General features: G+C 43.6%; 1 protein-coding gene and 1 non-coding gene across 4 annotated transcripts in view; both read right to left on the bottom strand.

Moving 5' to 3' along the window:
- The window catches only part of MYO10 (myosin X), a 224,426-nt gene that overhangs the window by 133,708 nt on the left and 66,079 nt on the right, over nucleotides 1-24,639 (bottom strand). The window lies entirely within an intron of this gene.
- Nucleotides 11,571-11,699, bottom strand: LOC136389862 (small nucleolar RNA SNORA19). The gene has a single exon (XR_010748423.1). It is a non-coding gene; the product is annotated as a small nucleolar RNA SNORA19 (small nucleolar RNA).

The following is a 24,639-nucleotide window of genomic DNA, read 5'->3' as shown; positions in this document are numbered from 1 at the left end:
GCTAACCAAGCTTTTAGAAAGTAATTTGGTTTCACTACATAACGTTTCACATGGTATCGTATATTTCAAAGCTTCATAATAACGTCCTTCCATTTAAGTGTTACATGAATTCATTGTATGTCTATACATTTGTTCTACAGACTAAAGATTGGAATGCATCTGCACAGGAATGTTTGAAAAATCTCCTTGGACACTATCCCCTGACTATCATGACATACAGCATTCATATGATCTTTGGGCAAAACAAATACCTTCTCGGATTTAAAACAAAATTGGTCTTTTCGCTTGACAGCCTGTCTCCCTGAAAACCCCAAACCTCCACGGTGGGTGCTGGATCCATGCTGGGGCATGGACACGGGGAATGGGACATGGGATAACTGTGACACGGTGCGACTGAGGACTGAGCTCACAGGCATTTCTCAAATCTACTCTGCACGGCTTTCTCATGAATGATTGGATTCAGGATTAACCATTTCAAGTCAGCTCCATTTGTTGACCAAAGTTAGACCAGCTTTACATATAAACTCATATGGTTAACATTTAATTAGGTAGTCTACTCCATATTTATTCATTTTACACTTTTATTGTATTCATCCTCTAAATTAAGCAAAGAGACCAAGATGCAAAAAACAAGAACCTGAAGAACATGAAAAATACGCGTCTTCACCTGCACACAAACTCACGTGGCACGTGCGCGTGCACACACACACACACACACACACACACACACACACACACACAACTTTCTAAAATGTTTGCAGAACTTTTTGAATGGAGATTCTGTTTTTAAATATTGACCAGCTGTCTACATGGCAACAAATGGTATGTTATTGTAAAAGAGAATGACACACTAAAAAAAAAGCAAACACACCAATTCCATAGTTTTCAGAGCCATGGAAAATGGCCTGTTATATTTTTCTAGAGAAAAATTAAAACTTCAGCTGTGGCATTTCTGCCACATGAACCACAGAGTTATTCAAAACCAGCCCTGAGAAACTGCTCAAGGCCAGGGCAGACACCCAAGTAAGGCCTCTGGGGACCAGCCACTCTCCCCAGCTGTTTCCTGTGCTCAGACACCCCCAGGCGATGTGCAGCTCCAGCAGCACCCCCTTACGGCTAGGTGGCCAACCCTGCAGGCCCGGGCAGGCCTGGGGCCCTTGGAGGATGTGCAGGGTGGAGTGTGCCACCGCCCAGATAACAAGATAATGAAGGAAAATGCACAGGAACATTAAAGAGTGTAGAAACAAGACACCCAAGCTTGCATTTTAACTCATAAATACCACGGAAGAACGTCAAACAGAGAGACCTAAGCTAAACGTACAAGTAGTTTTAGGGCAACTTGGAAAATCCCAAATGCAAACAACTGGAAGTCTCTGCCTTCCCCAGCTTTCTACATGCCTGTGATGTCTATCAGGCAGGCTTTCCAGAAACACTGCAACTGGGCAGCATACTTGGTCTTTCATCGGAAGTGATCGCGACGGTGGGGACCAAGGCAGACCTCACCTGGCCGGGAGCTTCGGCCAGCTGAGGAGTGCACAGAGGCACCATGATCACCTCTCCACTCCCAGCACTCCTGGGGAAGGTCTCTCCCCACTCTGCTGGCTCGAATTCCTGCCTACACAACTGGCAGACAGGTTACTCAAGTTCCCAGGAAATTTTTATCGCAGGAATGGAGGAACGACAGCAAAGCCAGCACAACCATCTCCTGCTCAGCCCCTGCAAACTCACCATCTCCAAGTCTTCCCCAACATGAAAACAAATAACTTTGCCACTCAATATCTGAGTATATAGAGACTTCCAGGATTTGAGGACAGCAATAATTTAGAATATTAAAATTGTTGTCTGTTCTGCTTTTTGGGAATAATCATACACACTGTACAACACTTAAACACTAAAATATATATGAATAGTGATGAAATATTTACTGTTTCTTAATGTGCTGGGAACAGCAAGAACATTTGTGAGCACAAGTAAACCATTCAGAGCTGGTCACATGGCCATTGGAAAAATGGCTATGACCTAAAAATAGAGTTTCCCACCTTTGTACATTGACTTCTTCAGAAATTTTCGGGAACATACTGAGTATACAAGGTGGGCCCATGCTCACTTCAGGAGAGGAGACCCAGAGAACTAGAACAATCTTCATGACCTCAAGGAGAGGCAATCATGATGGAAGACAAGTTATATGAATAAAAGGCAATGAACAGGAATAAAGAAACATCCTGCCAAGATTCAGGATTGCACCTGCTCAAAACAACAATTATTTCCAAGGGAAGCAGAATAGTAGAGAAAACATATTTGTGAAGGAAAGACAAGATAACCATCCATTCAGAAATGGATTTATATTTGTAAAGATCTTAGAATGATGTCTGGCACACATGGAAGGTATTAAATAAGTATCCGATCAATTAATTAAGAAAATCCATTCATTCAAGCAAATATTTCCCGCTGGGTTCTAAGCACTGGGAATATGGCCTACATTCCAATAAGGAGGGGGGGGGGCGTAAAACAAATAAATAAGTAAGTATATAGCATCACAGACAGTGATGAATGTCTATGAAGACGTCACAAAGGTAAGAAACACTAAGTGCCAAGAGGGGTTACTCTATACTGGGTATTTGTGCGTAGCCTCACTGGTTGGATAACATCCAGGTAGAAACCCCTAAGAAGTAAGGGATGGAACCAGTCTGCTGAATGCAGGGTGTTAATGCATACAGTGGGGGAAAAGTAGGTTTACAGTTGCTCATACAGAAAATAATACAATAATAAATAAGTAATAAGACAAGAATAAACTCTGCATTTCAAGTACCCACAAATATAAACCTATGTTTGCCATACCATGTATTGGCCTCAGTAAACCACCTTATTGAATTTTCAAAGATTTCAATGAATTAATAAGATTCACAATCATATTTAGGAATTTTGAAGGAGGGCCCTTCAAACTATCCAAAAATCATTTTTAGGCCTGGGTCGGGTGGTTCAGTGGATACAGTATCATCCAGGCGTGCTGAGATCGCGGGTTCGACCCAGTCAGAGCACATACGAGAAGGACCAAAGAGTGCACAACTAAGTGGAACTAAGTGAACAAGTCGATGCTTCTCTCTCTCTCCCTTCAAATCAATGGGAAAAAAATTTTAAGTTATTTCTATGCACAACAACTCACAAGCTATTAGTTACATAAGATTATTCTGAAACAGCAGAAAAGTAAATTTTAGATTTAAAGAATGGAGTTCTTTTTATGGGATTTTTCAGAAATAGACAACAACCAAAATACAAGATATATCCGTAAAACTCCAATTCAGAATAAACTGGGTTACTTCAGTGGAGTATATACTGGGAGAAAGGCCACGGCGAGGTTAAGAAATGGAACAAAATATGAAAGATTGACATATAAGAAATTAATTTAGAGAAAGTGGGACCTCAGAACAAACAGCTCCTGTTACAAAAATACAAGCCACTAGTCACAGGATGGACTGGATTAAGCATGTGAGGACAAAGGAAACCAATTAACACTATTAGAAAAACAACTCAAAGTAAGTCTGCCCAAGGCTGGGTCTACTTCTGTATGAAAAGGCATGGACTCAATTAATTAGATAAAAACACTGAGCCATTATCAATCTCCTTTTATTTTTAACCTTACACATTGCAAGGCAACCCCCACCACGCTTACACAGTAGTTTCTATAAGATGGAATGATGAAATACAGATTTTCCTTATTACAAGTCATAAGGAATGCTCAGTCATAAAATCTAACATTTTCAATTGAAGAGAAAGGGAGGGGGGAGGGGCGGGAATCTTATGTCCTGATGAGTGGATGAAATAGCGGGTATTCCCAATATGGGCAACTTCGTCTCATGTCTCGTGTTAGCCTGAAACTTCCTCTAAAGTAGTTCTCAATTTTTCTCCCCTGCCTCTGCCCCCGGGGAACATGTGACAATTTCTGTAAGCATTTTTGGTTGCCACTGATGTAAAAGGGAAGGAGGCGACTGAGTCATATCAAGTTGATGAAGGTGAGGAATTATCCAGCCCAAAGGTCAAGAGTGCCAAGGTTGAGATACCCTGGTCTAGAAATTCAATAACAGGCCAACTAACCCGATGTCAACGTACATTCCAGAAAAAATGATGAGAGGAAGCCAATGCCTATAAGCAAAACCTTTCACAAAACAAAAACAAGCCTTTCAGAAACTAAGAACTAAAAACAGCAAATAGAGGCAAATGAAAGGTCAGAATGACAATACTATGTAATGTAATTTCTGATTCTTCCTTGTTTGACTCAGCTTAAGAAGGGTGACGGTAAGGATGATGATGAAGATTAGGCACTGGAGTTTGTTTACATTTTTATTATTTTCTAATTGTATTGTATGCAATTAGTATAGACAATATGGTCTATACTATTTCTACTTTTGTCTACCTGGCGGGGGGCTCTTGTACCTGCTGTTCCCATATCTGGGTCACTGGCATCCTACTCCTCTCTTCTTTGAGGTCTCAGCCCAAATATTACCCTTGCAGAAAGTACCCTGTCACTCCCCTCATGACGACACAAGTGCTGTCTTCATAGCTCGTTATGACAGTTTGTGATCACTTACATTGTGGAGTCTGTATGGTGGGCCAAGGCTGGTGCTGGGGAGCAAGGCCAGCATGCTTCCTGCCCTCATAGGACAGAGTTTTCAAACTGGTTTACAGCTTGTAATAGTGAGGTGTGAAATTAGTTTAGAGCAGGGGTCTCAAACTCGCGGCCCCTGTTATTGTACTTGTCAGTGACTTCTCTTTTTAAAAATTTATTTACAGGATTTTAGAGAGAGAGAGAGGAAGGGGGGGGGGAGAGAGATACAGAGACAGAAAACATCAACCTGTTCCTGTAAGTGCCCTGACCAGGGATCGGACCTACAACTTTTGTGTATCAGAACAATGCTCTAACCAACCAAACTATCCAGCCAGGGCAGCGACTTTCAACTCTTTAACCAAAATCTACAGTAAGAAATGTTTTCTACTATAAACTACTGTCCACATAGTTTTACAAAGCACATCACAATATAGGATGCATCCCAATATTTTCTATCCTATTTCTCCTAAATGCTGGCTGTGACCCTCTAAACCAGGGGTCTCAAACTCAACTCAGCATGTGGACCGTAGAGCAAGATCACAGCCGTTCGGCGGGCCGCACTAGGTCTACAAAAGGCAACTGTTATGCAACACTTTTCTCACTGCAGTTGAAAACAAAAAAAAATCAGTAAAACAAGCACAATCGTACATGCAGTTTACTCAAAGTGTCACAAAACGACCAGAAACTGTAGTTCGCATCACAACTGCTGTTAACTAAGCTAATATCTAGCTAGGATGCTAGAGAAATGAAAAATACAAGTAGGCCCCTAGGCTTACTTAATTTTATCCAAAATATTTTGAACTTCGTGGATTAGTCTGCGGGCCGCACAAAATTGTTCGGCGGGCCGCATGCGGCCCGTGGGCCACGAGTTTGAGACCCCTGCTCTAAACTAATTTCACATCTCACTATTACAAGCTGTAAACCAGTTTGAAAACTCTGTCCTATGAGGGCAGGAAGCATGCTGGCCTTGCTCCCCAGCACCAGCCTTGGCCCACCATACAGACTCCACACACACAGAATCCATGGTCCTGGCCTTCAGATGGGTGTAGTAGAGAAGGAGAGGCAGAGTGAGGTAAAGACGAAAACATGGTCTTGGAGTCAGATCTGGGTGGATTCATTTCTCCTAGATCTATGCTCCCTATAGCTCAGGGACAATGAGCACGATAACATCCCTGGCCCACAATTTCCACTGTCTATAAAATAAGATGGGTAATAACGCTACCTAAACTCATAGAATTATCGTGAAAACAACATAGGCAAAAGTCACAGCAGTTGGCACCAATGAGAGCTCAGTAAATGTAGCTATTTCTGGGAGGGAGACGTAATGCGAGGAACAATGCAGAACATTCTATAAGGAATCAATCAAGTCTTAGCGCAGATGCAGGAGCTCACGCTCCTCAGACAAGGGCCTGAGCACCAGCTGTGCTCCGAGAGAAGGAGGCGAGCAAGAGAGGGAAACACATTCAGTTCTTCCTATTTTATGATGATCTCCTGACTGTGCGCTGATGAAAAACTATTTGACACAACACTTTCTTCTTCTATTTTAATCCCTTCGCAAAAATCTGGGTGGCCTCCTTTCGATCTTCCCTGGAATTCAACATTACATCCAGGGATGCCTCTCAATTTACTTTCCTTCATTCTTTCGATTATTGGCTCACTGATTCATGGATGAAAGTCTGATCGGTGACAACAGTTACGACGTTTGCCTCCTGACATGTGGCTGAAATGAGCAATCATGTCATCAGGAACAAGGTCCCTCATGCTACGCTTCACTGACTCAGGCTGTGCGGAGGACAAGTCTAAGGAAGGAGCTTCCACGGAACTGAACATCTGCCCTGGCTTGTTATTCTACGGCCGCCTCAAGACACCGAACAAAGTATTTGGGGCATGAAAATGTAAACTCTACTAGAAAGTGCCATTGGAATCTAATCAAAAGCAAAATTATACATGGGAAATGGTGCTTTCAGCTCAAATTTGTCAGAGACTTAGCATCCTAATACCCATGATACGGGGTTAAAATTATCTTTATATAAATAAATATGTGTTACTTTGACCTCCCTTGGGTAGTCAGATAACTGACTACTAAATATAGATAAAGCAAAGACTAGTATCTTCTTTTTCAAAGACTCAAACTATTTTGTGAGATTAAGTCATTTAATTTGTCACCAGGTTTGAGTGCCCAGCGTGGGGTAATGCACAGCATTTGGGTACAGACCCAGCCACTACTGAATGCTGGCGGCCAGCACTGGCACGTGGATCATATTACCTCACTTGACCCTCAGCTGGGGGGGCGGGGGTGTTCATTTGTTAAAGGATGAATTCACAAAAGATCAGAAAAGTTAGGAAACCTGCCCAACAGCACACAGCACAACTAGCACTGAATTCCTTGGGACCATGGGAAAGATGCACGTCAGAGTCAGACCTGAGAGGGACATTAGTTTAGAGATGGCCTTTTGCATTCAGCTCTGTCACCTACTGGCTGTGCAGCCCTGGGCACACTCAATGGAGTAAATGGGGAAGAACTTCATGACCCTTCCCCTTGAACTTGAGAGCTGGCGTGGAGAGCAGGAGTGCAGAGGGGGGAGGGAAAACACCTTGTGCATTGCTTTCCGGGTGGGCAGGGCTGGGTTTACTCTCTCATTTATTCTCTTACTTTTCATTTACTCTCTCTCGTTCCCCTCATTCATGTCATGCTACAAGCAGGACCCTGGGAATAGAGTGACGAATTAAATGCTCCTCTTTCTTTCTTTTTTTTTCTTCTTTTCTTTTCTTTTTCATTTTTCCAAAGCTGGAAACGGGGAGGCAGTCAGACAGACTCCCGCATGCACCCGACCGGGATCCACCTGGCACACCCACCAGGGAGCGATGCTCTGCCCATCCAGGGCGTCACTCTGTCGCATCCAGAGCCATTCTAGTGCCTGAGGCAGAGGCCACAGAGCCATCCTCAGCGCCTGGGCAATCTTTGCTCCAATGGAGCCTTGGCTGCAGGAGGGGAAGAGAGAGACAGAGAGGAAGGAGAGGGGGAGGGGTGGAGAAGCAGATGGGCGCTTCTCCTGTGTGCCCTGGCCGGGAATCGAACCCGGGACTCCTGCACGCCAGGCCGACGCTCTACTGCTGAGCCAACCGGCCAGGGCTAAATGCTCCTCTTTCAAAAAGCTCACCATCCACTGAAGGATCAGAAAAGTGAACAGGTACTCCTACCCACGTGGTGGGGACTGTAACAGAGGAAATACCCAGAGTACAGTAGGAACCAGCCACAACAGACGAAGGATAGCCAGGGAAAAGCAGACACAGAGGCCAGATTGCACAGCAGCTGCTTGGCAGAGCGTAGTGGGGGCTAGGTATGGGGGCCCCGTGCCCTGCAGTGGCACTGGGCCTCTGTCCTAAAGGAACTGAGGGCCATGTAAGCAGCTAAGTGCAGGCAGACACTTCTCTACCTACTTATTATCACAGACAGCTTTAATATCAAACATGACACTGACACCATTTTTCTAGGGGCAAGATACAAAAAAGAAATCTCACTACAAAGTGCAATTCAATGCGACCAACTTTCCAGAAGTCCCCCTCCCCCAGGAAAGCAACGTCTGAATTGCTTCCAGGAGTGATCACTATAAGCACTGTTGTCCCCAAATGGAAGGTCTCTTTCTGCTTTCATGTGCACAAATGACACACCACGGAAAGCATCAGCAATAACACACACAACCCAAGAAAGGCAGAGGCTCTGCTGATGAGTTCCTGAACAGTAAGTGGTAACCACCGAGCAGGCATCTTTCTGATGACACTGCAGTTTGAAGACAGACAGACAGGATTAAGAGTGGCAGAAGTCTGAACACTAGGCAGCTAATCTGTGGATGGCACATCTGCTGATGGAGACAAAGAGCCACACCACAGACAAGCAGTGCTAAAGGCAGCTAACTCACCCACACGCGCAACTGTCCCAACTAGGGAGGCCTGGGTGATACGCTAGCCCTGACCCTTCCTGGGAACTTCAGAGAAAAAAGTGAACTGTTAGAGTGAGCTGGCATAGCTGGAAGGAATGGCTAACACACACACACACACACACACACACTAAAGAACAGAATAGAGTAGACTAGTTGCATATAAAGGAAATAAGACCTCAAATCTGAATTTATACATAACATAAGAATTGTGATTTTATAGAAGAATTATGTACAGATGCTTTAAAATGCGAAGCTATATTACTTTTATATGTGTAAATTTTCAAGAAATTCTGCCCAAAGGGAAGTGACCCTTATTGTTCCAGATGTACTAGGACATGTCTCATAAAAGCTCTCTTGTTGCTTACACCAGGGATAGGCCAAGTCCACCAAAAGAAGAAAGATGCTTGCTTGTGTCCCTGGGCCAGTCTTTCCAATGTGGAAGAACTCCGTGTGCAGGAAAAGACCATAATTTACAAATGTTTTTCATTATAGTTAAACTAAAATCTATGATGAAATTATTCTATACACACACACACACACATTATAATCCTAGGCTTATTTTTTAAAATACACACATGCACATGCACATATACACACACGTCAGCAACTGTACTGTTGGGCATTCATTCTAGATAAAGGAACACTTACGTTTGTGCAAAAACTTGCACGTGAATGTTCACAGCAGCTTAATCCGTAATACACAAAAGCTGAAAAAGCCGGTCCCAGAAGGTTACACGCTGTATGATGCTATTTATATGATATTTTTGAAATGACACAATTATAGAGTATGGAAGGCAAACTGGTGTCTGCCAGAGCTTAAGGGGAAAATGGGTGGGCATTTCCCTTCGACATGAAAGGGCAGCATGTGGGACCCTTGTGCTGATGGAAAGCTTTTGCATCTTGACTGTGTCACTGTCAACACCCTGGCTGTGATACTGAGTTGGAGATCGCTGAGGGGAGCTGGGTGAAGAGTACACGGGGCCTCTTTCTATACTGCTTACATACCCATGATCTACAGTGATCTCACAATTAATAAAGTTTACAAACACAGACAAAAAGCCTGGAAGAAAATATCAGTACTCTAATAATGACCTGCAAGTTTGCAGGTGTTTTAATTTTGCTTTTTATGATTTTCTGACTCTTTTTCTAAAAATTCATAATATATCTAGACTTACAAAGACAAATAAGTCCAATCAATATCACTATCAATGAACATATCTGGATACATATAAACTGATTCCATTAATTTTTAAAAAATGGTTTTCGCCCTGGCCAGGTTGCTCAATGGATAGAGCATTGCCCTGGTGCACTGAGGTCTCGGGTTCAATCCCAGATCAGGGCACAGATGAGGAGCAATCAGTGAGTGCACAACTAAAGGGAACAATTAAGTGGAATAATGAGTTGATGCTTCTCTTTTTTGCTCCCTTCCCCTCCCTTTCTCCATTTTTCTCTCTCTCTCAAATCAATGAAAAACATTTTAATTATTTTCAAAAAGCAACAAAAACAAAATGAAATAATAAACCTCCACCAAGAATCACAAGCTATTAGGAGGAAAAAGGACTTCTAACTCACTTGTCTTAAGCACAGAAAGTTTTAGCCCAAGAGAAATTCCACCAAGCAAGAAGCAGGGGTGGGGTGAAAGCCCAAGTAGCCATTCTTGGCCCAAAGATCACCTGACAAAAGTTCAACAGGCTCTTGTTTCTGAGATTCCTTTGCTCCTGTCTTAATGTCCTGATCTCTGTTCTAATTTTAAGGACCCCTTTCTGATCCCTTTATTCTGAATCACAAGCCTGGACCCTCATAGCATGAATTTGAACCTCCATTCCTATAATTCTGAAGCATACTGACGTTTCACAGGCATCTAAAAATAACGCACCCACATGGCTATATCTCCTCCTCGCCCTGCGCCTGCTCCCTTATGCCTTTCTCAGAGAAGGAGACCTCCAGAACCAGTTCCCCAAGTCGGAAACCAACATCAACCTAAAGCCCCTCCGCTTATTTTTTATATTTTTATTTTATTTTATTATTATTTTTATTTATTATTATTATTTATTTATTTATTTTTTGTATTTTTCTGAAGCTGGAAACGGGGAGAGACAGTCAGACAGATTCCCGCATGTGCCCGACCGGGATCCACCCGGCACGCCCACCAGGGGCGACGCTCTGCCCACCAGAGGGCGATGCTCTGCCCCTCTGGGGCGTTGCTCTGCCGCGACCAGAGCCACTCTAGCGCCTGGGGCAGAGGCCAAGAAGCCATCCCCAGCGCCTGGGCCATCTTTGCTCCAATGGAGCCTTGGCTGCGGGAGGGGAAGAGAGAGACAGAGAGGAAGGAGAGGGGGAGGGGTGGAGAGGCAGATGGGCGCCTCTCCTGTGTGCCCTGGCCGGGAATCGAACCCGGGACCTCTGCACGCCAGGCCGACACTCTACCACTGAGCCAACCAGCCAGGGCTCAAGCCCCTCCACTTTGCTGAGCACCACATCCACGTTCCAAGTCCTGGGGATCAGAAGACCAACACGGCCTGAGACCCATCTTCCCTCCCGCCTTGCCTCGGCCAAGGCTCACTCCTCCCATTGTCCATCTAGACCCTGACAGTTTTCTAGCTGCTTTCTCTGCCTGCAGTGTCCCGTGGCATAAACCCGTAACACTAGGCTGGAGTCCAAGAGCACTGAATTTTTTTTTCTTTTTTCTAAAAACACAAAGTTACTAACAATAGCTATCATTTATTCATCATTTTACGCACAGTCTCATAGAACAATGTGAAGCAGATAGAAATTATGTCTATTTTTTTTCAGAGAAAAGTTGAAGCTCAGAGTATCCATAGTAGAAGAGCATTACTGGAGTTGGCACTCAATTACAAGGCTCTCAACTCCAAATCCTATGCTTTAAAATCACATTATAGCATTTCTGAAAAGCATCATCTTTTCATAGTTTCATGAAACAAAACAACAACAAAAAACCCTAAGTGGTTATGTATTTGCAAATAAAGACCTCCTACCTAATTCACCTGAACACTTTTCATAAAATTGTTTGTCTGAAGGAGACTGGCAGCATAACCACCTAGTTATACTGCTAATTAACCTTAACTATTCATATAGCACATAAGAAATAACACTGCTCACATATACAAGAGAAAGCAGGTCAATGAAATATGCACAAGAACACTGGAATTTTGAGTTTTAATAATTAAAAAGGTCTTGTTCTGTTTTTACAAGTTTTAATGACAAATTTTTTTGGCACTGATAACTCCGACCTGACAGGCATTTTCAGAGATAGGACTTTGGTTTCTTTGACTGTTGTTTCCCAAACTGGGATTGCCTAGGATTCTTAAGGGGACACAGCTCAAGTCTGAACAGCATGGCCTTGGGTAAGTTTGAACCCCACTCTGCTCCTCGTTGACTGGGCCATTTTAACTTGTTTCAGTGACTTGGTTCTGTAATCTTCCACTACTCTTCTACAAGATGAGGATGATAATAACACTTACACCTCCTAGGTGTAGGGCGAACAGAGGAAGATCGTTCTTGGAGCTGAGTAAGCAACTCAAATATTTCTGCTGTGAGTCCTGTTACTGTTATCAGTGGTAATCTGCTCCTCTCCTGACTGAAATTCTCAGTTTGCTCCCAATCGCTGCCAGGAGGAAGGATAATCTCCTTGGCACGGTCTCCCACAATGCCTTTCTCGGGGCCCCTGCTGCTCTCCCAGGAGAGCACTCCAGCCTGTCTCCTGCCCACTCCCTAGCCCTCCTGTGTTGCGGTAAACTCTCTGAGGTCTGCCCTTCACTCCTCCTGGTCACCTACCCCTCCTCCACACCCCCACTGTCACCCAGCCTGAGCTAAGGGCCCCTCTCTCCAACAGCACCTTGGACAGAACCTTTCCCATCCCTTACCACAGTATGTTGGTAGTCTTTTATTTTTTTAATTTTAAAATTTTATTATAGTTATTGGGTTGACATTGGTTGATAAAATTATATAGGTTTATAGTACAGCAGGTTAATATACAAGATACATAAAGAACTCAAACGACTTAACAACAAAAATCCAATTACAAAATGGGCAGAGGAGGATCTGAACAGACACTTCTCTCAAGACATACAAATGGCCAACAGATATATGCAATCCCTTATCTCTTCCTAGGAACCAGGGGTGGCAAACTGGGGGCTCCTGCCTGCATGGGGCCAATTTCCTTGAGCAGCATGATGAGGATTTGGGGCTCCACATGGGCCAGCGGGAATGAGGGCAAGACTGTACAGTGACGTCTGCAATGGTAAAGGCCATGCTACTGTTCTTAGACTGGACCAGGGGTCCCCAAACTTTTTATAAAGGGGGCCAGTTCACTGTCCCTCAGACCGTTGCAGGGCTGGACTATAAAAAAAACTATGAACAAATCCCTATGCACACTGCACATATCTTATTTTAAAGTAAAAAAACAAAACAGGAACAAATACAATATTTAAAATAAAGAACAAGTAAATTTAAATCAACAAACTGACCAGTAATTCAATGGGAACTATGGGCCTGCTTTTGGTTAATGAGATGGTCAATGTCCGGTTCCATATTTGTCACTGCTAGCCGTAACAAGTGATATGACGTGCTTCTGGAGCTGTGACGCGTGCGTCCCGTGTCACCTGAAGTAGTACTGTACGTGAGCGACGCTGTGCTTTGCAGCGTCACCACATACAGTACTCCAGGAGCACAGGATGCATCCACTGACCACTAATGAAAGAAGTGCCCCTTCCGGAAGTGCGGCGGGGGCAGATAAATGGCCTCAGGGGGCGGCATGCGGCCCGCAGGCCGTAGTTTGGGGACCCCTGGACTGGACCAATGTAGAAGGACCTAGATGGCATCTCGTGAGAACTCTGGGTTCCCATAGCCTAGTCACATGTCTGGCACCAGGGGCTTACTAATTGTCTGCTAAAGAGATGAGGAGCAGCTGTCCTGCTGTGGTGCTAGGAGCATGTAATGAGCACCTTGCATTTGTCCTGTAAAACCTAACTGCAAAGTCTGAGTCGTAAATCAACATTTTATTTACTGGCTGCCTTGAAACTGCCTGAAACTGAATAATATGACAGTAATTCCTTGGCTGTCTTAAGTGGAATGAAAAAAGGCATATTTGAGCCAAATATGCATTCATCTTGGAGGTTTAAAACAAAGTCACAATCAATTATATGAATCCTAGCTCTAAGCACTGTTTTTTGCATGCTATGCATTTCCAAGTGTCAAGTTAAGAAACTGAGAGATACCACACAAGGTATTCATTAACCAGTGAACAGTGATAGAATCAGAATGATTCCAGATTCCAAACTGAAACCATAAGTCGGTTTTGGCTGTTAGTTTGGTAAAATATCTACAAGGGGCCAAGGGGTCAACCTGGCTCAAACTTACGGTCCAGGAAGAAAGAGAAAACAAGTCGTCCAGGAGATAAGTGGAAAGACCAGAAACAAAGCACAACAGCTTGGACATGTGATGATTAGTTCCCACACTTTCTCTGTGTGCTGATCCAGCCCCCACTGCCAAGGAAATCTCTGGAAATGTTGGAGAAAAGCTACTTGAATTACTGAAAGGATTAGGAAGAGGCAGAAGGCTGGAGAGATAAAGGGCTGAAAAAATATAGATCACTAAATGACAGCAAGGATCTCCTTAGAAATATGTATTTAGAAGAATACTATGTACTTTGAGACATTTTTCCTAGCATATGGACCTTGAACAAAATAAAGGGTTTAAAAAGAATACTGCTTGTTTGTTTCTCCCCGAAAAGTATCAACAAAGAATTATTATTTCCCTGTGAATGTCTGTGAATGCAAAGGATACAAAAGCCTTGCACACCAAAGCAGTAGCAAATCTGGTCCAAGTATCTAAAAGCCAGAGGGCCTGAAGTATAGAGAAACTGATGGAAACCTGGTTGAAACCTTAGTCTTAGCAAAGGTTGTAAGGATAAACCTGCCCATGTTTTTGTCACTGTCACTCTCTGCATAGCTTCCCATCTGCTACTGAGCTTTCCCACAAAGGGAGTCTAGAGACCCTTTCTTTCTGGTAATCTCCTGAATTAGCTTGCATCTCTTAAAATTTCCAGTTTAGAATATTATATATAGAATCAAAATATGGTGTAAAGACAAAGGGCCCTCCACACTCTCACTCAGCACCCAATGGTCCATATTTCCACTGGAGAGTGGCCCCTCCTCCAGGATGCAGACACCTGACACTGTGAGCCCAACTCCCCACCCTGCTTTCACTCCATCACACCTGCACTGCTCTCAGCCTTCAGCAGCCAGGCCACTGCGCCTCCCTCTGTTGTCCAGGGGCACGCATAATGGAGAAGGTCAGGACCAGAAACTCAGTGACCCACACGCGCACACGGTGGGCAGATGGAAACTGACGAGGAACGTGATGATGAAAGGGCACCAAGCGACAGCCTCCCACCTGGTGGACATCTGGACACAGAAACGTTGTGTCACTTCCCTCAGACACCTTAAGATTCGCATTAGAAATGAATGACTATATCCACATTACTTTAAATATATATATTATACAAACACACATAAAATTCTCTGCCCTCTTACCTCTTGATAACTATATATGATCCTGTTAAGAGTTAAAACACTGCTGGAGGGAATATAAAATGACACAGCTGCTTTGGAAGACAGTCTGGCAGTTCCTCCAAAGGGTAAGCGTACAGTTATCATATGTCCCACCAATCCCATGCCCAGGTATATAACTCAGGGAAATGAAGACATGTGTCCATGCAAAAAAAGTCACATACATGAATGTTCGCAGCATTATTCTCATGAGCCCAAAGGCGGAAACGATCCCAATGTCCATCAACAGATGAATGGACAAACATGTGGTATACCTAGACAGTGCAATATTATTGAGCAATAAGTACTGGTACCTGTTACAACATGGGTGAACCTGGAAAGCACGGTGCCAAATGAAAGAGGTCGGGCACAGAAGGCCACACATTAAATGATTCCGTTTATATCAAAGCAAACCCAGAGTCGGAGAGACTGGTGGTTGCCAGGGGCTGGGTGGGGTGGAGGGAATGGGGAATATGAGGTTTTCTCCTAAGGTGATAAAAAATGTTCTAAAAATGATGCAGTAATGACGGCACAAGTCCGTCATGAATAGACTAAAATCTACAGTACTATACACTTTCAATGAGCAAATTCTATGCAGTATAAATGATCTCAATAAAGCTATTGTTGTTGTTAATAGTTGAGTTAGGCACTGGGCCCAGAAGGTGACCCACGTGGAGATCCATATACTGGGTGCCCTTCCCTAGTTGGTATGTCCGGCCACCTCCAAAACTGCCACTCACCAGTTAGAGCCCCATAGAGATGTGATTCAGACCACTGCTCCGCTGATTAAAAGCCAGGTGACCAAGGGGCATGAGTGAACCAAGAGCAGAAATTTGGTAAAACCAGCACCAGCAGAACAAAAAAGGTCAGCCTTGGTACAGCAGGTGGGCCGGTCCCATAAAAGTCTGAAGCCCAGAGCTGGCCGCAGAGCAGCGAGAGCAAGGCTGAGCCCAAGGCAGTCAGGAGAGGACAGACCAGGAAGAGTGGTGAGGATGGGACACATGCAGTCGAGAAGGCACAGGCTGAGGATGCCCTCAAATGGGACTAGCCTGGCCACTGTCCCTGTGTCCCCACCCCCGCTCTCTGGTTACCTCTTATCTTCTCCGTGAACATCTCCACCACCTGAGCCCCACCCCAACCCTTTCTGGTTTCACACCTACTGAGCAAAGAACCGCAACACTAACAAGGGGCCTCGCCACGAGCGCCCCGTCCAAAGTGAAGTGCTCTCCAGCATTCGGACAGGAGACATCATTGTTCCCCAGCAGGCGTTTGCATCCAGACGCCAGCCCCTACATGCCTCTGGTCTCAGTCTTAGCAGCAGCAGGACAGCACCCCAGGCATTTCCAAATGCCAGGCTGGGCCTGGCAGGAAAGCTCCGGGCTGCATAAAGCAAGGCGTCTTCAGTGTGTCCAAATCAGGCACCCAGAGCTACGCCTGGGCTTGAAGTAGAAAACAAAGTCTAAGAAGTCGCCAGTCACCACTTGATTAAGCAATAGCATGTACAGTAACTGTGATGAGCCCTTACTGTCTCTGGCATCTTGCTGACCCCAGTTCAAACCCCAGCTCACATCCTTGCCATGTCCAATCATGGCTGAGTGTCCTCAGGAATGACACCTTCCCACCACATGCCTCAGTTTCCACAACTAGAAACCATGGGAAGTAAAAGGACCTGCCTTGCATGATTGCTGTGAACTAAGTCGTGTCAAACACTTAGCAGAACCTTTGCCTCCAAGTAAATGTTCAAAGTCACCTGCTGTTCTTGATGTCAAGGTCATCAGGCCTATGCAAAAGCAGCCTGCACAGCCTCCTTCCACGGAGAGCCTGTTATACATTAAAGAGCTGCCACAGGAGGCCTCTGTTTGAAATCGCTTTACTAACCATTATTTCAGGTGACTGGAATATATTTAAACAACATACATTCTTTTTCATTAACAAGAACCAAATAACATAATAATTGTCTCAGCAAAGCAAATGTGTTATAAACCTCAGTTTCATAATAATTCAGGCAGTATTACCTACAAGTGCAAATCAGCACAGGTTACTGCTGTCCTGTTGATGCCCAGGCATGAACTATGGCAATTGTCTACCATATTCCATTCTAATGCAAGGCCCCTTAACATCAAGTGACGGTGACCGAGAATGGTGTGTATTCACAATGCAAGGTAAATGTCCATTGCCAAGGCCTCCTTTCAAATGTCCCCGAGAGTCTGGAGTCTGACTTCCCATATACAATCACGTGAAGATGGGCAAAAAGGAACCATGCAAAGGAATCCAAATTCTTTGTTTACAAGGCATCTCAGAATGAGGTCAATATTATCTTTAATCGATTGGAAATGTTTTCTTTACTATGAAAAAAGATCTTTCCTTAATCTATTACTATAGACACAACTAACAAATACTTCATGGACATGCCCTCAAAAGTCATTAAATGGAATTAACTGAGACTTGAAATAATTAACATTATTTCAGAAATATATGCCAATTCCTCATGACTTTCTACTGCTAGACATTCTCTCTGATGCTATGAATAAGATGTTACATGAATTGAACAGTATAGAGCTTTTTTAAACTGAACTAATCTCTCAAATACAGTACTTATTTAGGCAGAAATGAGGTAAAACCAGAACTCCCAGAAATGTTCCCACTGTTTTTGTTAACCTTGCGGGAGATTCTAGAATGTTGAACTAATTCCCAGGATAAGAATCCTGTTCGGGACTCACACCTTTTCAAGAGGATATGCCACTCCAAATGGTTAACTGTGAGAGCACCAAAGAGCACCAATGGTGTGTTAAATGGGTTTTTTACAGAAAACATCCTCCTTCAAAACATGAAACTGCTAAGCACAGTAGACTCAGAGTCACCGGAAACTTTCCTACACAGACAGGCACTGCAGATACCGGGGTGAGTGGCAGTGTGTCCCAGGAACGCAGAGAAATGGCATGTTTAATTCTCATGTTGTGTCTCAATGTGAGACACTCTATGATGTGTTTTAGCATCCTCACCACTACGACTTTTAAGCAGTATCAGCACTGTCACCTTGCTCTTTTGAGTTGCTTTCTGAAATTTCACTGAATGCCTAATTAAATCAGGGAGCAGTGTGCAGGAAGAGGACAGGACCAGGGGTTACAGTGTGAGTCCGACTGGGGCAGGGCATGGTGAGGCTCATCCTCCAACTGTAGTGTCCACAAATTACCAGCAGAATTGGTGGACAGTGCTGCCACCTGGGTCCCTTTCCCAGAGGGTGTGACTGGGTAAGGGTTTGTAATGGAGCCAATACACTGAGTTTTTGGAATCAGCTATGCAGACAGTGAAGAAGGTGACAACTAGAAATCACTGGACAGCATCTGAAACCATGGTCTATCATTATTATTACCGATGGTTTTGTATGTATCTCAGTGTGACTACACAGGAAAAGGAAATCCAGAAAAGCATCCTTAAACAGCACGAACAGATGTGGATCTGAGTTCAGGGCGCTGTCAGCACATAAGGACAGAATCTATAGGATATCAACCAACTGAATAGCAAGGAAGGTGGCTTTCAGGATTTATGTGCTTGGGTGACTTAGCAGTACATTTCAGGGAAATACTACTAGGAGAAAGATTTCAGAGATTTTTTAGTAGCAATTCAGTGCCTAGGTGGTTAAAAAACAAACACCACCCCCCCACATTCAACAATATATAAGCCTAGGGTTAAAGCCTCAGGTCCCCCATGCCCCATACTTTGTGAACCACGTGGTTAAGATTTAAGAAGCTCTGTGCTTTAATTCCACATTTAGTGGAAAAGAAAAGAAGGAAGGAGGAGAGTGGGCAGCCAGGAGAAAGACGGGCAGACCTGTGGCCGGGAAGGAGCCGGGATGGAGGTGCACCTTCCAGCAGGCTCTGACCGTCCCCGGCCAGGTTTCCAACGGAGCACAGCAATTACAAAGAAAAAAAACCACAAAAAAGAGCTTAAGCACACCTGCCCTGAGAGACCCTTTGCTTCACATTTTACCAGGAATTTCTGATTTTTTTTCCTGCTCTTAAGAGCCCTCGTTGTTGAAAATACTATGGTCTGGTGCTCGCCACTACAAGAACAGAGCCGCTACGCCCACACTGTCCACTAAATCAAATCTGTAAAGTGTTTATATGTTTTCAGAGGAGATGTTACTATTGCCAACGTGGTACAACAAAAAACAGGCTGTAAGCCCTTATTTATTACGTCTGGCTGCTACAAATAAAGTGAAAACCAGTGTGTTGGGGGAGGGTGGCGATATAATATATGAAGAGCTTTGTTTAAAAAATAAAAAAGAGGTGATTTAAAATGTTTAGAAGCTGCTTACAGAACCCTAAAAACAGACCCAGAAAAAAAAGTGTTATTCAGAAACAATGCATGTTTTCAAATGAATTCAGTTTTAAAGGTCTTTTCACTGTGTACTAGAAGAATTGAGATATTATGGGTAATTGCTTTGTGGACTGAGCTAAACCTGTTAAAATAGAAACAATATTTCTGTACAAAAGGTCAGCACAAATTAGCAACAATGAGAACAATTCTGTGAAGCAGGCTAACACTCAGCAGTCTGCAGCTTTTCCAGATTCTAGAAAAATGGCTTAAAAAGTCTTTACTTTGAACAGACACCAAAGTCTGCAAATGTAACACCCTTTAGATTATGCATGAGCAAGCACGAAACAGCAGAGCTAGAGATGAATTTTCATTTGAAAATCTTTTCATTTTTAAAATTTCTCTGAGATAGAAAAGAAGGGGATGTTTCCTGAGCTCCATAGACCATCACAACGGAGCAGCCTGTGGCCTGAGACACTAGTAACCGACGCAGGCTCTCCTCCCCCAGAGCCAAGTCCCAGCTGAACTGGAAACAGTGGAAGCTGACTTCTGTGCCAACTCCTCTTGCAGACTGCTTTTCATTAATAAGCTTTTTCTTGTATGTGTGTCTAATAATAAAGTCCACGATCTCTTTGTCCTGGCCACATTACTCCAGACCCGGGCAAGCGCGGGGACCTGGGTGTTTTTGACTGGTGGGGCAATTATTAGCCCACACCCGGGCACAGCCCTGTTTCCTGCTGAGATGAGCACAATACCTGCTGCCTAGACAAAGGGCACAGAGACACTGAGGGCATGGGACGAATCTTGGGGGTGGGGGGGATTGTTAGGAGTGGGCATAGTGTTACACCGCACACAGAAAATCAGGTGGCAAGGGGATCTCTGGTTTCACAGGATAAAGCAGGTCCTTAGAAAATAGCACCTTAGAGAAAACCCTCTACATGCCTATGCACACTTTAGAAAATGTGGCCCCCACCTGTCCAAGTTGAAGGAAGTGTAATTTCTGATGCACGTGTTGATGGAGATGGGGGTTTAAGTCTGCCCGCTCCGCTTTATGCCAAAAGTTCTTTTGTTCAAAATGTACTGACTCCATGCCCGGCCCTGTTCAAGGAACTGAGGAAATACGGACAGATGAGAAAGGGTGCTGAGAGCCAGTCAAGGAAAGGGACGGACCCAGAAAAGGATCCTGAAAGTGACTTCAAAAGTGCCTCAACGAAGGTGCAGGGGCTCCACACAGAGGCAGCCCAACGCTACCAGGGAAGTCCCCTCCTCACAGCGGTCCCGTCACCTTCAGAGATGAAGCCTGACATGCGGTCAGTCCACTTCTCAGAACCTTCCTAATCTATCCAAAGGCGGCAGAAGACTTCCCTCCCCAGCTACGAGGTTGTTGTGAGCATCAGACAGGTGGTTACAATGCACAGGTCTAAGAGACCTGAAGTGTGGGCATCGCTGGTGCTAAGTCAAGACGCCTGCTAATGTCTGGTGGTGAGCCGATTAGCTCGATCACAAAACAAAGGCTTGTTTCCTTAGAAATCCTGCTACAGCCTGACCTGTGGTGGCGCAGTGGATAAAGCGTTGATCTGGAACGCTGAGGTCACCGGTTCAAAACCCTGGGCTTGCCTGGTCAAGGCACATATGGGAGTTGATGCTTCCTGCTCCTCCCTCCCCCTTCTCTCTCTCTTTCTCTCTCATTCTCTCTCCTCTCTAAAAATTAATAAAATAAAAATTAAAAAAAAATTAAAATAAATAAATAAATTTAAAAAAAAAAAAAAAAAAAAAAAAGAAATCCTGCTACAGATTCTGACTCCACTTGCCCTGTTTTGTGTTGCTCCTCGTACTCTGAGCCCACGAGCCTGTCCCTGCCATCCTGGCAGCCAGCCGAGAGCACAGCCAACCAGAACAGTTCAGCCCTGGCCTCCACACGCCGTCAGACTTTAAATCACGTTCCCCACCCCGCCCTTACCTTTCAGATGGTTATGGCAATGACCTACTTCCAATTATTTTTGTAACTCATACGTGTATGCATATCTATGTACACATATGTTCATATATATATTTATATACAAACATATATAATTATGGCAATTCTTATCTGTAAAGCCTGGCAAATATTTACATTCTATTTAGCAGTCAGCCCTCTGGGAAGGTACTTTTCAAATCCCAATTTTATAAATGAGATAACTGAGGCCCAGAGAGCTTAAATAACTTGCCTGTGGCAGGCAGGGAGGGAGGGAGCCCAAGGTCCATCTATCGGAGTAGTCCAGACTACTGCTGAAGAGCAGGCTTGTATACACTGCCAGTATATGCCATGTTTTCCTGTTTTATTTTTTCTTCTTTTTCCAAGTGAAAGGAGGGAAGATAGACAGACTCCTGCATGTACCTCGACCAGGATTCACCCAGCAATGCTCATCTGGGACTGATGCTCTGCCCATCTGGGGCCATACTCTCACCCGAGCTATTTTTATCACCTGAAGCAAAGGCTCCATGGAGCCATTCTTAGCACCTGGGCCAATGCACTGGAATCAATCAAGCCATGGCTGCAGGAGGGGAAGAGAGAGAGGAAGAGTAAGAGAAGGAGAAGGGGGAAGGGTGGAGAAGTAGGTGGTCACTTTTCCTGTGTGTCCTAAATAGGGGTCAAATCCGGGACATTCACATTCTGGGCCGACGCTCTACCACTGAGTCAACAGGCCAGGGTCCATATTTTCCTGTTTTGAAATATGTTGTTTCATTTGTTTCTATAAGGTCCTAGAACTACATTAACTAGCTTTCTAAATAACATTAAAACAGTCACTCTTGCCTATCCATTGTTAAAAATCAAGTTAAAATGGAGCAGTATTTTAAAACTCTGTTGGGCAGATAAAATATATTATGCTCACTTTGTAAGAGATAATGCTGCCCACGTGGAGGCCGTCGCCCAGGTGATATTAATGTGTGTTGGGGTGGGCTAAAGGCAGGCAGAATCCTTGTAGCCTGGGGCTTGGTTTTGGGATTAAGCCTTTCCTACCCTTTTTGATGTGGGGTGGTACAAGTCAATCATGCCTCAGAGAAGTGACTTTGTAGTAGAGACTTCCCTGTTTTGTATATTGGATTAGAGGTTCTAAAGCTACAATATAAAGTGGGGGCAGAACGGGAGTTGGCGCTCTTGGTTCCTGGGAGATTATCATTAGAAGAGAGAGCAGAGGAGAGAGAGCAGAGAAAGGCCACGTGGAGGAGCAGGAGAAACAGCCAAGATGGCGGAGTGCTGAGTGAGATGTCAGTTTGTGTAGAGTTTGTATCTGGGATAAGGAAGGAGATGGGGAACAGAGGTGAATAAGTCTGGTGAGCTAGAAACCTTTGATTCTAGGAAACTCGGATAAGTCAGTAGCTTTGTGAGCACTGAATGTGACTGGGTTTTGGAGCCCAGTGTGTATTTTTACTTGCCCGCCGGGTGCAAGCTAGAATTAAAGACTATGGCCCATCAGTTTTTGGCTCCACTGTTTCTTTACCGACTGTCCGAATCCAATGCGAACCTGCATGGGCCAGGTGGCTGCTCTGATAGTGGCCCTGGCCGTGCCTCCTGGCTTTACAAACTCCATCTATGCTAAGCACTTGGACTCTATTAGTATAGCACATCAAATATATAGTGATGGGTAAAATTACGGGTTTTCTTTTTTAAAAGAGTAAAACAGTCATGGGAAAGGAGATGCTAACAAACAACAAGCTACGTGGTCTTCTGAACTTCATTAATAGCATCAAAACTGGTCTGTACAAGTTAGGCCAGAGGGTTAAGTGAGGACACCAATAAATGATAATTACATAGTTACATAAGAACTTTAAATATTTAACCCATATTATTTCATTGTAATTTATCCCAACAAACAAAAGGACTGACCTGCAAGAGTGAAAAGTGGGCAAAACAAGAAAAGTGGGTTGTTCTAATGAATCAGCCACTGAACTGGTCACAATCCACAATCAACTCACTTTTCCCCGTTCTCTGACCCCTCAATCAACCTGAAGAACTCTGCTCCATGTTTCTTACAGTTTTCCCTGTATGTCTCTAAAATATTTCTTTCAAATCATATTACTAGAAAAAAACTTTGTTCCGAACAATTTTATTCACTTCTTTTTTTTTTCTTTGAATAATTTCTTTTCCAATTCAGGGTTGATCATTGGGGCTCTGAGTATTTTACATAAATCACAGGAAAAAAATACATTTCGTTACTAGCAGGTCTATATTCCATGTTAACAGACCTTAATTTCCCGCTTTTCCATTCTCAGAGCACCTTAGTGAAGTTAGTGGAGCAGAGAGAGAACAATGAATTCTGAAAATAAAGTCATCCAACGACTCCAAGATTTATCCACTACATTTTCTCCAACAATTTGCTTGACTTTTCTTTCCTTTTTTTTTTTACTTTTTTTTTAATCGTCACAGTCAAAAAGGGCATGCATAGTTATGAAAGCGATTATGGTAAGAAAAGAAGAATATGAACAACTGAAGCAAGACAGCTTTCTTGGTTTACTCAGGTTAACATTTTGCTAGTTAATCTACCAGAACGGAAAGTCTAGTTGTTTTGTGGAAAGCGAAAGATGAATGGTTTTGCAGTATACCAGACCACAGAACTGGCATAAACAGAATTCTAGAACCTGATCTACACTCAACCACTAATTCCACCTTTCACCGTGTGTTCTCATTTTTACCTTAAAAGTATGTTAACCCAGCTACGAAGTTAAGTGAGAATTACAGCAGTACTATGAGCATGTGTTATATTGACAACTATTCTCAGTGGTGTTTGAATCAAGCTCTACAGAACTCCAAGTTTCACAGAAACCAATTCAGAAACAAGGGGGGTATTTCTGCCCGCTCCTCCTTAGGGAGTCTGTAAAATTTGTAAACTCTCCAGGAACATTTTATTTGAACAAAAGAATTCCAAATATATATTTCTTTTTTTTTGTAATAACATAATTATCCTACCAAAACTTATAACTGAAGGCATAACTAGCTATATTAAAATGATTAAAAAAAAAAAAGAACCTTATCTTTAAGTAAAAGGAATGAGAATCATTTACAGTACCTGCTACAGAGCTAAACCAGGAATTACAAGCCTGGGGTTGGGAGTATGTTTTCTGCTCTTAAGTAAAAGGTCCCTGTTGTTGAATTAACTGAAGCAGGGACTTTCAAACACTTAGTAGGGCTGCTAATTATCAATAGCCAAACAAGAAATACAGGACAAAT

Source organism: Saccopteryx leptura, chromosome 1, assembly GCF_036850995.1.
Source record: "Saccopteryx leptura isolate mSacLep1 chromosome 1, mSacLep1_pri_phased_curated, whole genome shotgun sequence".
NCBI classification, from domain to species: Eukaryota; Metazoa; Chordata; class Mammalia; order Chiroptera; family Emballonuridae; genus Saccopteryx; species Saccopteryx leptura.
Note: the sequence above shows the minus strand (reverse complement) of the source record. Positions and strands in the feature narration are given on the sequence as shown.